Source organism: Salvelinus fontinalis, chromosome 10 (assembly GCF_029448725.1).
Source record: "Salvelinus fontinalis isolate EN_2023a chromosome 10, ASM2944872v1, whole genome shotgun sequence".
Taxonomy (NCBI): Eukaryota; Metazoa; Chordata; class Actinopteri; order Salmoniformes; family Salmonidae; genus Salvelinus; species Salvelinus fontinalis.
Genome location: NC_074674.1, coordinates 12553341 through 12565859, shown reverse-complemented (window position 1 = coordinate 12565859; position 12519 = coordinate 12553341). Strand labels below are relative to the sequence as shown.

Sequence of the window (12519 nt, the reverse complement as noted above, 5' to 3'; positions counted from 1 at the left end):
GTTAACTAACTAAGGTTGCCCATGAATGGAAGTTAGGCTAGTGAGCAAGCATATTTGCCAGGTAGCCTAGGACAACAAAAAATAAAAGCGTGTACTGTATGACAGAGTGACAGACCGTTTCGTCAACATGAAAGAGAGGGGGATGGCATTGGCGTTTCTCTACAAGTAGGTTGAGTCAACATGTTTTTTCTACTTGCACGAACGCACACACGCACACAGAGAAATCAGAACCATGGACAGCCACCTCATATTTAGCTTACGATGAGTGGACTAAATTGTTTTTGATATCTTTAAGTTTCACTGTGTTTGATGATGTTGAAATGGTGCTGGAATAGTGAAGGCAGCTCCTGTTTTCTTTGACTTGCGGTAACCCTGTGGTTCTAAAACAATCGGAAACATTAACTTGCTTGACCATGCTCTAGGTCATGTAGCTGTCTGTACATGGGGGGGGGTTGGCTTCCCCAGTGATTTGCCTTCTCGCACTACTACGGCATACGTAATGCTTATACACTGATTTTGTATTCTGACCAATGTAATGGGCGGAGTAAAAGGTCTACAGTTCTCCCGTCTTATTCAGAGCTCCATGAAATGACAACATATATTCTGTACATTCTACAGACCCTACTGAGTATTTCCTACAATACTTTTAATGCAGCACCTAGAATAGTTTTTGCTCTATAAGCCAATATCGATTCAATATTAGGGATGCGACAAATGGAACATTTTGCTTAACGTTTAAACAGCCATTTAAAAAAAGTCTGTTTTCTGTTATGTATGACCGCTAGGGCCGGGCAATGAGGGTATACAGTATCTACCGCAACCCTTTACAGACATCGAATGCAGATACAGTAACATGTCGATAGTGACAACTGATAACTTTTCAGACAATTCAAAATAGTGCCGCATCAGGTCTGTACCTTTTCAGATTGACGTGCTGCTGTGTGTTGTTTTTTATGGCGTTTTTGATGATATTGCTAGCTAGAAGTGTTTTATTTCTACTAAATAAATGTCTTGGTAAGTCACGGTGTTTAAAAAACTTGACAGTAATTTTTTAGGAGAGAGTTGTGCTGCCTGCGAGCAGCAGCTAGAGATGATTTGATTGACAGTTCTGGTTGCCTAGTGACGGATTTTAGTCCCGCTTCAGAAACTGCATTCCTTACGGACAAGTAAATGTCCTTTCATATCAGCAGAGAAGGTTTTGTGTGGGCATTTTTAGAAAATGCAGTGTAGCCTACCCTAACAGACAGAGAAACTAAATACCGTAGCCTATGTCTGAAAAGCGTAATTCATACAGGCTACTGGTAGCCTACTAATTAATATGAGGCAAAAGCGAAGAGTAGGCTACCCTGTACTCACAAGACTGGCCTGAAGACATCAGTGCCTTGAATAGGCTAGGATATTCTACACACAACAGACCGAAGACTGAACCCACACTTGCATCATTAGCTAAGAGACAGAGTCATGTCTACACTTGACAGTTCATGCAGCTTTTCTATTCTGATCATAGAGTTCTGATCATGGAATCATGCATCTACACCTACATTTAAATGTCCACAGTGTGTCTGGATTGCCTATTCCTGTGCTATATTCAAATGCCAGTATGCAAATGGTGGAATAGCCAAATATGATAACACAACAACTGATGGCAGTAGCTAACTACAGGGATGAAGCAAAAATGTGCCATCTTGAATGCAGCACACGACTGCAGAGAGAAGAGAAGAGTAGAGACAACCAACTTGCTAGTTACAGCATCAGCACCCATTCTGGAAAGACAGCGGGGAGTGGAAAAGCAGTTTGGCAGTTACAGCAGCAGTGTGTCCCCCTGAGCGACAATGAAGAGGTAGGTGAGAAGTCTGATGACTGAGACGGAGGTGAGAAGGTGATGAAGCATACTTCATAAGCTGTAACCGAAAAACTGGCATTTGGAAAGTTTGAGGTGAGGGACCAAGTGTGGTGGAACAATAATTATTGCTAGCTGGATCGTATTATTTGTTAGCTAGCCACAGAAATGTTGAGCACGATTAGCTAACTAACGTAAACTCACCCCATTCCGTACAAATGTGCGTAACCGCGACATTCAAATGAGGCTACAAAGAAAACTAATGGGACTGTAGCGACTGTGTTGACTTCAAAATCGGGGGTGTGAACTAGGTTTCTATTCAAGCGTTGATCGACATAGTAATGGCTCTATAGTATTGGAGAAAAGTTGAAAAAACTGACCCTCCGTTACATCTTGACCTGTCATGTCATAACGTACAGCACGCATAAAGCAACTATTTCTGTCTTACAATCTCTCTCCACCAGGTGTAGCACTTCTCTCTTCGTTTAAAAACAAGAAATGGACAGTGACGGTGGTAAGGGGGGATACCTAGTCATTTTTTTCATCATCATTGCATGCGATCGTCATTCTCAAAGCCGCTGTTTACTTCTAAGATCACTTTAGCACCGCCCTAAAAACCTGATTCAAATTCGACACAAACCTTCAAATAGGTATGTAATGACACATTATATAAACTCTTTATAGTGTTTTATTTACATTTTAGAGGCGATAAGGTGATAAGTTGGACAGATCGAGTGAAAAAAGCAATTTTCCCACACGACATCTGTCCTTCTCACTATCACGCATTAGTTTCGCTTCCCCACACGCCATTTTTAAAAAGAACCGACGGGGCTCATTGCCTGCTTGAATTATGCAGAAACGGGCAGTGTTTAGGTCATGTAATTGATTCTGTTGGAAAGGGGAGAAATTGTGCTTTACAATGGTATTGACATTACAGTTGATCTGGAAATATTACGTTTTTGGGGCGCTGAAATAAGGGCAATTGTACGGACCAAGGCGATGTACGAGTTTACGTAAGTTTACGTTAGCTAGCTAATCAAATAATTTTTTGGTGTGCAAATTAGCTGGCTAACAAAGTCAGACAGCTAGCTTGCTAACGTTACAACATCAAGTGAGCTAACATTAGCAGCGTTAGCTCGAGGAACCAGTTAGCTATAGTATTAACTTGTATATGACTCCTTGTCGTTCCTCAAGCTATAACGTTAGTTGCTCACCAAACTCTGACTCTGTGTGAAACGTTAACTAATTAGCTAGCTAGCTAACGAACTAACTAATATCTATGAACTAATGTTTTCCCTCTATGTGGTTCATTTTCAGAATGAGAGAATTAGGTGTAAATGAGGGGTTGCTTGTTAACAAGTGGATTCAGGGATCAAGTTTAGCTGGAGCTGGGCCTAAGCTGGATTCCTTTATAGAGGTAAAGAGGTAAAGGGAACTTTCCCTATTTCTCACTTGTTCAATAAGGTGGATAAAAAGGGCTATGCCAGGTGTACTCTCTGCCTGAAAGAGAGAAATTATGCCAACAAAGGGTCTAATGCTCTGCTGGCACATTGTAGAACAGATGTACAAAGGCAGAAAGTGTACAATGTAATAACAACGTGCAGTGTAGCTCAGATACTGCTCAGGGAGACACCACCAGCACCATTCCACCAGGGGCCAGAGAAGATTAGGGATCAACAGGCTCAGCTTCCCGTGCCCACTATAGACCGCATAGCAAATGCAGTGGTAGGTGTGTTAGGTCAGCAGCATCACTATTTGAGAAGTCAGCATAGCACATGTCAGGCAAACTGTTAGTATAGGTAAAATAAACACTGTTGAGCAATTTAAACAAGATTTAAAAAAGATGTAGTCTGCCTACTTTTAGTTAATTTCATAATTTGTGTCTTCTAGGCTATGGTCCTTGGTGTCCTAGCAGAGCATTCCCTCCCCTTCATTTGCTCCAGTAATTGTTGAGCTAGCGCAAAGTCTTGCCATTGACAAGATGGCTTTGGAGAGGATGAAGCTCTCAACAACAGTGGCATCCTCCAAGATGGTCCATGGCCTAGTACGGATCTTCTCCAAAAGGACCTTCTCAAACCTGAGTAGGTTTCCCTTTTCTTTGAACTTGGATGAGAGCACATCTAACAGCAACAAGGTTGTTCTCATATTTAATTATTGCTTTCTTATATATATTTGCCATTCTATAGTCTCTACTCTATTTGCACTACTTTTATATTGTTTTAATATTCTCTTACCTTATATTGTTGAAGAGAAAGCTCAAGGAACAAGCATTTCATTGTCCAGTCAACATATGTTTACTGTGCATTTGACAAATAAACCCTGATTTTATTTGAATGTCCTCTCCATGCTAGTAAGCTACTACCATGATGACACAAGGAAGGTGGTGGTGGACCACTTGGAGTCCCTGGAGGTCATCAAGGTGAATGCCGTCAGCTTGGAGAGGGCGCTCTCCGACTTCTTCGACCATAACAACATCCCATGGAAAAATATGGAGAGTATGATGATGGATTAGCGCCATGAGAGGTAGAAAGACTGGCCTCGAGACAAGGATCTGTCAGATGCACTGTCCAAACCTGCTCGACATTGATGGAGACTCCTGTCATCACATCCACAATGCGGCAAAGAATTTTGCAGATCCCTTCGACCATCACCGTGAGCAGCTTTTCAATGATCTGCACACTGATCATCAGTGGTCTCCAGGTCAAGTAAAAACAAGTGTATTTGAACGTTTGGTATTTACTTCACTCAATGTATGAAATGGACATTCATTTTATTCATCTGAATACTGAATATCTTGTTTCTGTGCAATCCTACCTTAAATGATAAAGAACAATGAAGGCTATAAAAAGTATTGATTTATTTTTTACAAACTTTTAGGGGCAGTGTATGGAAATACATAATTTCACGGTCTTTCTTTTTGTCAAGTGATGTACATCAAGGAGATATGCTAGTACCTGAAAATCCCTACCTCCAATTCTCAGAGGTTTGTGCCCCATCGCTGGCTGTCCACATGTCAGCATTTCGACACACAGAATGCTGCCGGCTTACAAGGCCCTGTACTATGGGTTCCTGAGCAACGAAGACCAGGAGCTGTACAAGGACCCACTTGAACCCATTTATAAAGACCACCACGTGAGCGAGAAGGCACAAGCGCGGATCAAGTCTTTGCACCAGGACCTCAACAGAAAAGGTGAAGGTCATCACTAGTTCTATGTTAAGCTTAGTATTGAGTTTGTTTACATCCTGGTTACCAGCGATGAGCAAAATGTACCTTATTGACACTTAAATTACTGATTCTGTTTCCACAGGCATGACACAGCAAGGGAAAGACAGAAAGAAAAAAGTGACCAGGAAGTTGTAGCATGAGGGCACTACAACTCAGAATTTACATGGGTGTACTGGCCATCCTGAAGGGATAAGTCATGGTTTCACAACAGTTTTTTTTACATTCACATGGTAGCCAGATGTTGGTACTTAAGCTCCACGACAAGCAGCTTGAAATGTTCCAACATTTTCTGTCTTGCTTCGTCAAAGCTGAATATCACTTAAGAATCACCCAAGACTATGGTAGAGATGGTACTTCAGGAGAAGATGCTGCTGTCTGCCAGAGTGGGAAACAAATGGATTCAGAACCAGGAATCCCAATCATGTACCCTGCAATTTAAATTACATTTAATACGATATCTTTTTTTGTCATGGTTTCAAAACATGAAGTAATTGTCAGTTTTGTGGTGTCTATATTTCAGCTGCTGAAGTCTTTCATGGAACAGGTCACCAAGTAACTTTACATACAGAAGAAGTTGCCCTTGAAAAGTTACACACTGAGGTCACTGTCTGCTCTGGAGCTGGTTTTGAGGGGCCACTCGCAGGCAGCGATCAAGTTGAAGAAGCTGAGCGCAATGTTGGGCTACCTCTCACCAGCTAACATCGATCCATGCCTGGCCAGTTTCACGGAGGTAGATGACATGGTGGAGTGCTGGGCTCATGTATTGGCCCAGATACTGAAGTATCCAGCCCTGGGTAATGTGGCGAAAGGTTCCCTCTCTGTTTTTCATTGTACCAGGGTTGAGTCTTTGTTTAGCTTAATGAACGAAACCATTGATTCAAGAAGCACCAACATGAACATCTCAACGTTCAATGCAATACAGACTGTGAAGTACACCCTGGAGTCCAGGCAGAAGGCAGCCGTGGAGATTTTTAAATGGGAGGATGCAAGGTTTGGGGAGGTGGACCGAAGGCTTTGCAGAAACATCAGGTCAGCAGGGACAGTAGACAAGACCTAGCGGCAACAGAGTCTGCTGGAAGACTGAAGACGACGTCTCGGTTATGGCTGTCAGCCATCTGGAAGTGCTCAGGAGAGCAAGTGGGCGGCAGCTGAAGATGAGAAGAGGGCAAGGCTCAAGCATGGTGCAAAACAACGCAAGGGGACACTTGTCCAGGCTAAGAAAAAGGAGTAGGGACATCCCCTCTAACCAGCCCTCTCCTTCCCTCCAGTTCACTCCCATTGTCAAATAAATCCCAGATTGTTCCTTGCCTAGGACACAGAATGTTTGGTTTTTTAAATGTGATACGCCGTTTGTAACCTAAATTTGTATAGTTTACTGGTCGCCCCTTTTCACACAGATCTAGCCCCGCCCCCTGTCACTCAAGGAGTGCGTTTGTTATTGCTCGACCACAAGACACTTACGTTCAGTCTGCATGGTCATGCAACAATGTTGATGCCAAAGAAGCTGTTTCCGCTTCTTTATATGAATCCACAAGCGTTTTATAATTACACTATTAGTTTGTCTTTACTTAGCAAGTTTAAAAAAATGGCGCCGGAGAGGATGGCTGCCGTTTTATGGGATCTAAAACAACTGTGCTATTTTCTGTGTGTTTTCACATTGTAACTTATTTTGTACATAATGTTGCTGCTACTGTCTCTTATGACCGAAAAGAGCTTCTGGATATCAGAACAGCGATTACACACCTTCAAACGAGCTTCAACGCCATACAACTCTCCTTCCGTGGCCTCCAACTGCTTTTAAATGCTAGTAAAAATAAGTGCATGCTCTTCAACCGATCGCTGCCCGTACCTGCCCGCCCTTCCAGCATCACTACTCTGGACGGTTCTGATTTAGAATATGTGGACAACTACAAATACCTAGGTGTCTGGTTAGACTGTAAACTCTCCTTCCAGACTCAAATTAAGCATCTCCAATCCAAAATTAAATCTAGAATCGGCTTCCTATTTCGCAACAAAGCATCCTTCACTCATGCTGACAAACATACCCTCGTAAAACTGACTATCCTACCAATCCTTGACTTTGGCGACGTCATTTACAAAATAGCCTCCAACACTCAGACTGCATCCGTTTTGTCACCAAAGCCTCATATACTACCCACCACTGCAACCTGTATGGTCTCGTTGGCTGGCCCTCGCTTCATATTCGTCGCCAAATGGGTTTAAATGTATTTGGCTAAGGTGTATGTTAACTTCCGACTTCAACTGTATATGTGTGTGTATGTATGTATATGTGTGTGTGTGTATGTACTGTATATAAACTCAGCAAAAAAAGATAATTCTTAACTTCACAGATCTTCATTGTAAAGGGTTTTAACACTGTTTCCCATGTTTGTTCAATGAACCATAAACAATTAATGAACATGCACCTGTGGAACGGTCGTTAAGACACTAACAGCTTACAGACGGTAGGCAATTAAGGTCACAGTTATGAAAACATAAGACACTAAAGAGGTCTTTCTACTGACTCTGAAAAACACCAAAAGAAAGATTGCCAAGGTCCCTGCTAATCTCTGTGAACGTGCCTTAGGCATGCTGCAAGGAGGCATGAGGACTGCAGATGTGGCCAGGGAAATAAATTGCAATGTTCGTATAGTGAGACGCCTAAGACAGCACAGCGCTACAGGGAGACAGGACGGACAGCTGATCATCCTCGCAGTGACAGACCACGTGTAACAACACCTGCACAGGATCGGTACATCCGAACATCACACCTGCGGGAAAAGTACAAGATGGCAACAGCAACTGCACAAGTTACACCAGGAACAAACAATCCCTCCATCAGTGCTCAGACTGTCTGCAATAGGCTGAGAGAGGCTGGACTGAGGGCTTCTAATCCAGTTATATGTCACGAATACTACCGAAGGTGACTCCCCTTCCCGTTCGGGTGGCGCTCGGCGGTCGTCGTCGCCGGTCTACTAGCTGCCACCGATCCCTTTTTCCTTTTCGTTTATGTCTGTCTAATTGTTTTCACCTGTTTCTTGTTGGGCTTTTGGGAGGTGTACTATTTAGGTTAGTTTCGCCCGCTAGTGTTTGTGCGGGCTTATTGTGTGTTCATGTTACGTCAGGAGTGGATTATTTGATTGTGGGTTTTTCGCTGTCCAGTTTATTTTAAACAGTTGGTCTGTGGGTTGTGTTTGCGCCAGTGTTTTGGCGTCACCCCTTTTGTACCTGTTCCTGTTTTCACTGTGGACATTAAAGCGTTTTGTTCCCGTAAACTTCTGCTCTCTCTGCGCCTGACTCTACACCCATCATTCTCCTGGCGTTACATTATAAGGCAAGTCCTTACCAAACATCACCAGCAACAATGTCGCCTATGGGCACAAACCCACCGTCACTGGACCAGATAGGACTGGCAAAAAGTGCTCTTCACTGACGAGTCGCAGTTTTGTCTCACCAGGGGTGATGGTCGGATTCGTGTTTATCGTCGAAGGAATGAGCGTTACACCGAGGCCTGTACTCTGGAGGGGGATCGATTTGGAGGTGGAGGGTCCATCATGGTCTGGGGCGATGTGTCACAGCATCATCGGACTGAGCTTGTTGTCATTGCAGGCAATCTCAATGCTGTGCGTTACAGGGAAGACATCCTCCTCCCTCATGTGGTACCTTCCTGCAGGCTCATCCTGACATGACCCTCCAGCATGACAATGCCACCAGCCATACTGCTCATTCTGTGCGTGATTTCCTGCAAGACAGGAATGTCAGTGTTCTGCCATGGCCAGTGAAGGACCCGGATCTCAATCCCATTGAGCACGTCTGGGACCTCTTAGATTGGAGGGTGAGAGCTAGGGCCATTCCCCCCATTAATCTCTGGGAACTTGCAGGTGCCTTGGTGGAAGAGTGGGATAACAGCTCACAGCAAGAACTGGAAATCTGGTGCAGTCCATGAGGAGAAGACTTACTTAATGCAGCTGGTGGCCACACCAGATACTGACTGTTACTTTTGATTTTGATCCCCCCCTTTATTCAGGGACACATTATTCAATTTCTGTTACTCACATGTCTGTGGAACTTGTTCAGTTTATGTCTCAGTTGTTGAATCTTATGTTCATACAAATATTTACACGTTAAGTTTGCTGAAAATAAACGCAGTTGACAGTGAGAGGACGTTTTATTATTTGCTGAGTTTATATATATATATATATATACACACACTATGTATGTAATATATATATATAATGTGTGTATAAATGTATATGTATGCATACATACACACATACATTGATTCTTGACAAATATAACTTTTAAATGCCTCATGAGGGTAGTTCAACTGTCACACTTCATGAGAACCAGAAATATAAGCTTGTTTTTCTGTAAATGTAAATGTAAATGTAGCCTCATAACATGGTTAAAACATAAAATGTTTACATCATGGATGGTCAGTCATTGCATCCACAGCGCTGTCTATTCATCTGAGAGTGGTTACATTTCTCCAGGCACATCCCTCAGCTTTTTACCAAAACAGAGGCGGGGCGTCCGTTTTGTTATTGTTTCATCTGTGGATTTGCCCTTTAAACAGCTGCATATTATCAATATATCAAAGTGTCACCAACAAAAAAGTAAACAATAGGCCTATAGCAAATGCAGCATATGACATTCATTTTTCACATGTAAATAGCACTTTTCAGTAGTGCTCAAAGCATGCCATTCCATGATTGCAGCATTTATTTTCCAACTCTAATCAATGGGCACAATCAGTCCTCCATGACAACAAAATCATAAACAACAGTAGGGCTGGCTAATAAGTCTTTAGTTTTGGGGTTGTGCTCAGGTAAAACAATTTGGCTAATCTATACTTCCATATTTACTATTCTTGAAGATCAAGGGGTATAACATTTATTGGAATGACTGGAATTCTGATAGACTTTGGTTTTTAATGTAAAGATATAATTTAATCGTATTATTGCATGTAGTAGAAAGGGATGGGTTAGAAGCAGCCTACATAACCAACTCATAAAGTAAAATGTAACATCCATATATGGCCAGCTATGTAAACGTTAACATTGATTTATCCTGCAATAGATGTCGTTCAATTGGTAACATACATTTTTGTCTTATTCTAATGCCTCTTAAGGGGAAAGTAATCTAAAAGTAATTTAAAGTCAGATTACGTTACTGAGTTTGGGTACTCCAAACGTTACATTACTGATTACAATTTGACAGGTAACTAACGGATTACATTTAGAAAGTACCCTACCCAAACCTGCATACACAGGTATACGCACGTTCACACACATTCTGAGTTCCTGATGAGTCTTCGATTAGGCCAGAGACCCATCCCAGACTCCACATCGGAAAAAAGGGATCAACACTTGAGAAAGCACACTCACTTCTCTCGAACAATAGTTTTTTGGTCAGGACATCAGCTACATTCAGATGGAGCATTGCTCACAGTGCGTCAGAGCTTTTGTAATATTCTTAAGGTGTATCTAACGATGGTATTTTAAGCAACCCCTGAAAACCCTCCAATTTTGATTCATCAGGTGGAGAAACAGTTGGTCGGTTGTCTTGGCGGTAGCATCACATATTTTCCAGGTCAGTATGCCTCTGAACAATATCAAAGAGGTACCGTTATTGACGCAAGACCCGTCAGGGTGTTTAGAAATCGAAGGTGAAGCAATGAAGGTACATATTTGAGGAGTTCATTTTGGAGCTTGCAGTGAGGCTGTTTCCATTCTTTCCTTGTCCCAGAATGTATTTTCTTCTCTGAAGTAAGGCTAAATGAAGAACTCATGAAGGCACACAAACAAGTTGGGAAATGTGTCGCCTTCGGTCCTTCATAGTCGGCCATAACAGAGTCACGGGGGGACACGTCTGCTCACTTCCTCCATCCCGATCAATCTCAAGAGTCCCTCTCCCTAAACATAGCAGATGTCTGTGCCACTTTAACACACACACACACCCGCTGTGTTCAGGGAGAGGGACTCCGAGATTGATCGGGCTGGAAGAAGTGTCTCCCCCATCCCGTTGATAGGGCTGACTGTGAAAGACTGAATGCCTCACAATTCCCAACTTGTTATTGTGTCTTCATGAGTTCCTCAATTAGCCACCCCCCTGCAAAGAGACCGGACTGTCCTGAGACTTTCCACGCCACAAATAGTCTCTCTGTCACCAATGCTGCACATAGAGGGCCCAGTACCTTATCCACACATGAAGAGCGCCACTCAAACCAAGGTTTGGAGCATCGGTGAGACTGAACAGCCCTCTTTTCTACATCCCAAACATAACTGTTTACTAACTGGTTTAAGTCAGTTTGTTGGTCCTCACTCCATCTTGCAAACAGTGTTGAAATCGCTGGTGATAATTCGCTTCGAAGGTGTTTTTTGTTTATTTTGGGGAGGGGGATTCTTGTGCCTGTCACAATAAAATCTGCACATCCTCTGTCTGGTAATACGACTGACCAGACTATGTCTGGCTTGTCAGTCAGTGGTTTCCATGGTAATTTCCCACCCATCTGTTTTTGTTCTTGTATAACTTGGCATTGTGATGTAAAACAGTTTTTTGTAGGGTTGGAACATTTAGATAGAAAACAAGTGGTTGGGATAAAATGTTGAGGGTGTTAAATTGTTTCCTAGGAAACAAATTTGGTCTTTCGTCTGCTGCAACCTTCATCCACAAATACAGTGCCTTCACTGTATACAGTGCCCTTGAATTTTTCTAAATGTTGTTGTTACAGCGTGAATTTAAAATGGAGTAAATTGAGATTGTGTCACTGGCCTACACACAATACCTCCATGTCAAAGTGGATTTATGTTTTTCGAAATGTTTACAAATGAACCAAGACAACATTGAATGTTCCTGAGTGGCCTAGTTACGGTGTTTACTTAAATCGGCTCGAAAATCAATGGCAAAAATTGAACATGGCTGTCTAGCCATGGTCAACAGCCAACTTGACAGAAATTGAAGAATTTTAAAAAGAATGTGCAAATATTGTACAATCCAGGTGTGCAAAGCTCTTAGAGACTTACCCAGAAAGATCCACAGCTGCATTCGCTGACGAAGTTGATTTTTACATGGCTTGACTCAGGGCTGTGAATGCTTATGCAAATGAGGTTTTCTGTATTTCAATACATTTGCAAAAATGTCGAAAAACATGATTTCAATTGGTCTTTAGGTGGTATTGTGTGTAATTGGGGGAGAAAAAAAGATTCAATACATTTTGAAATCAGGCTGTGACACAAAATGTGGAATATGTCAAGGGGTATGAATCATTCTGAAGGCACTGTACATAGACACACCCACACACATGAACACACTAGTATGCAAGCTCAAAAAGAGGTCTACACAAGCACACACACACACACAGGTGTGTGTGATCTAAACCCTCATGTTCATCTCTCAGCTGTGAGGCTAATGAAGAGCATGGTAATGTACAGACTCAACCCCTGCTGACCTA

The 12519-nt window shown here is 42.4% G+C and overlaps 1 long non-coding RNA gene across 2 annotated transcripts; it reads left to right on the top strand.

Annotated features, from left to right (window-relative positions):
- Positions 1-557: 557 nt before the first annotated feature.
- Positions 558-10817, top strand: LOC129863642 (uncharacterized). Of its 2 annotated transcripts, XR_008760992.1 has the most exons (6): positions 558-1840; positions 3158-3257; positions 3731-3921; positions 4192-5030; positions 5149-5489; positions 5587-10817. It is a non-coding gene; the product is annotated as an uncharacterized LOC129863642 (long non-coding RNA). The 2 variants fall into 2 exon arrangements; XR_008760991.1 differs by having other exon boundaries at positions 5149-10817.
- The last annotated feature ends 1702 nt before the right edge of the window (positions 10818-12519 follow it).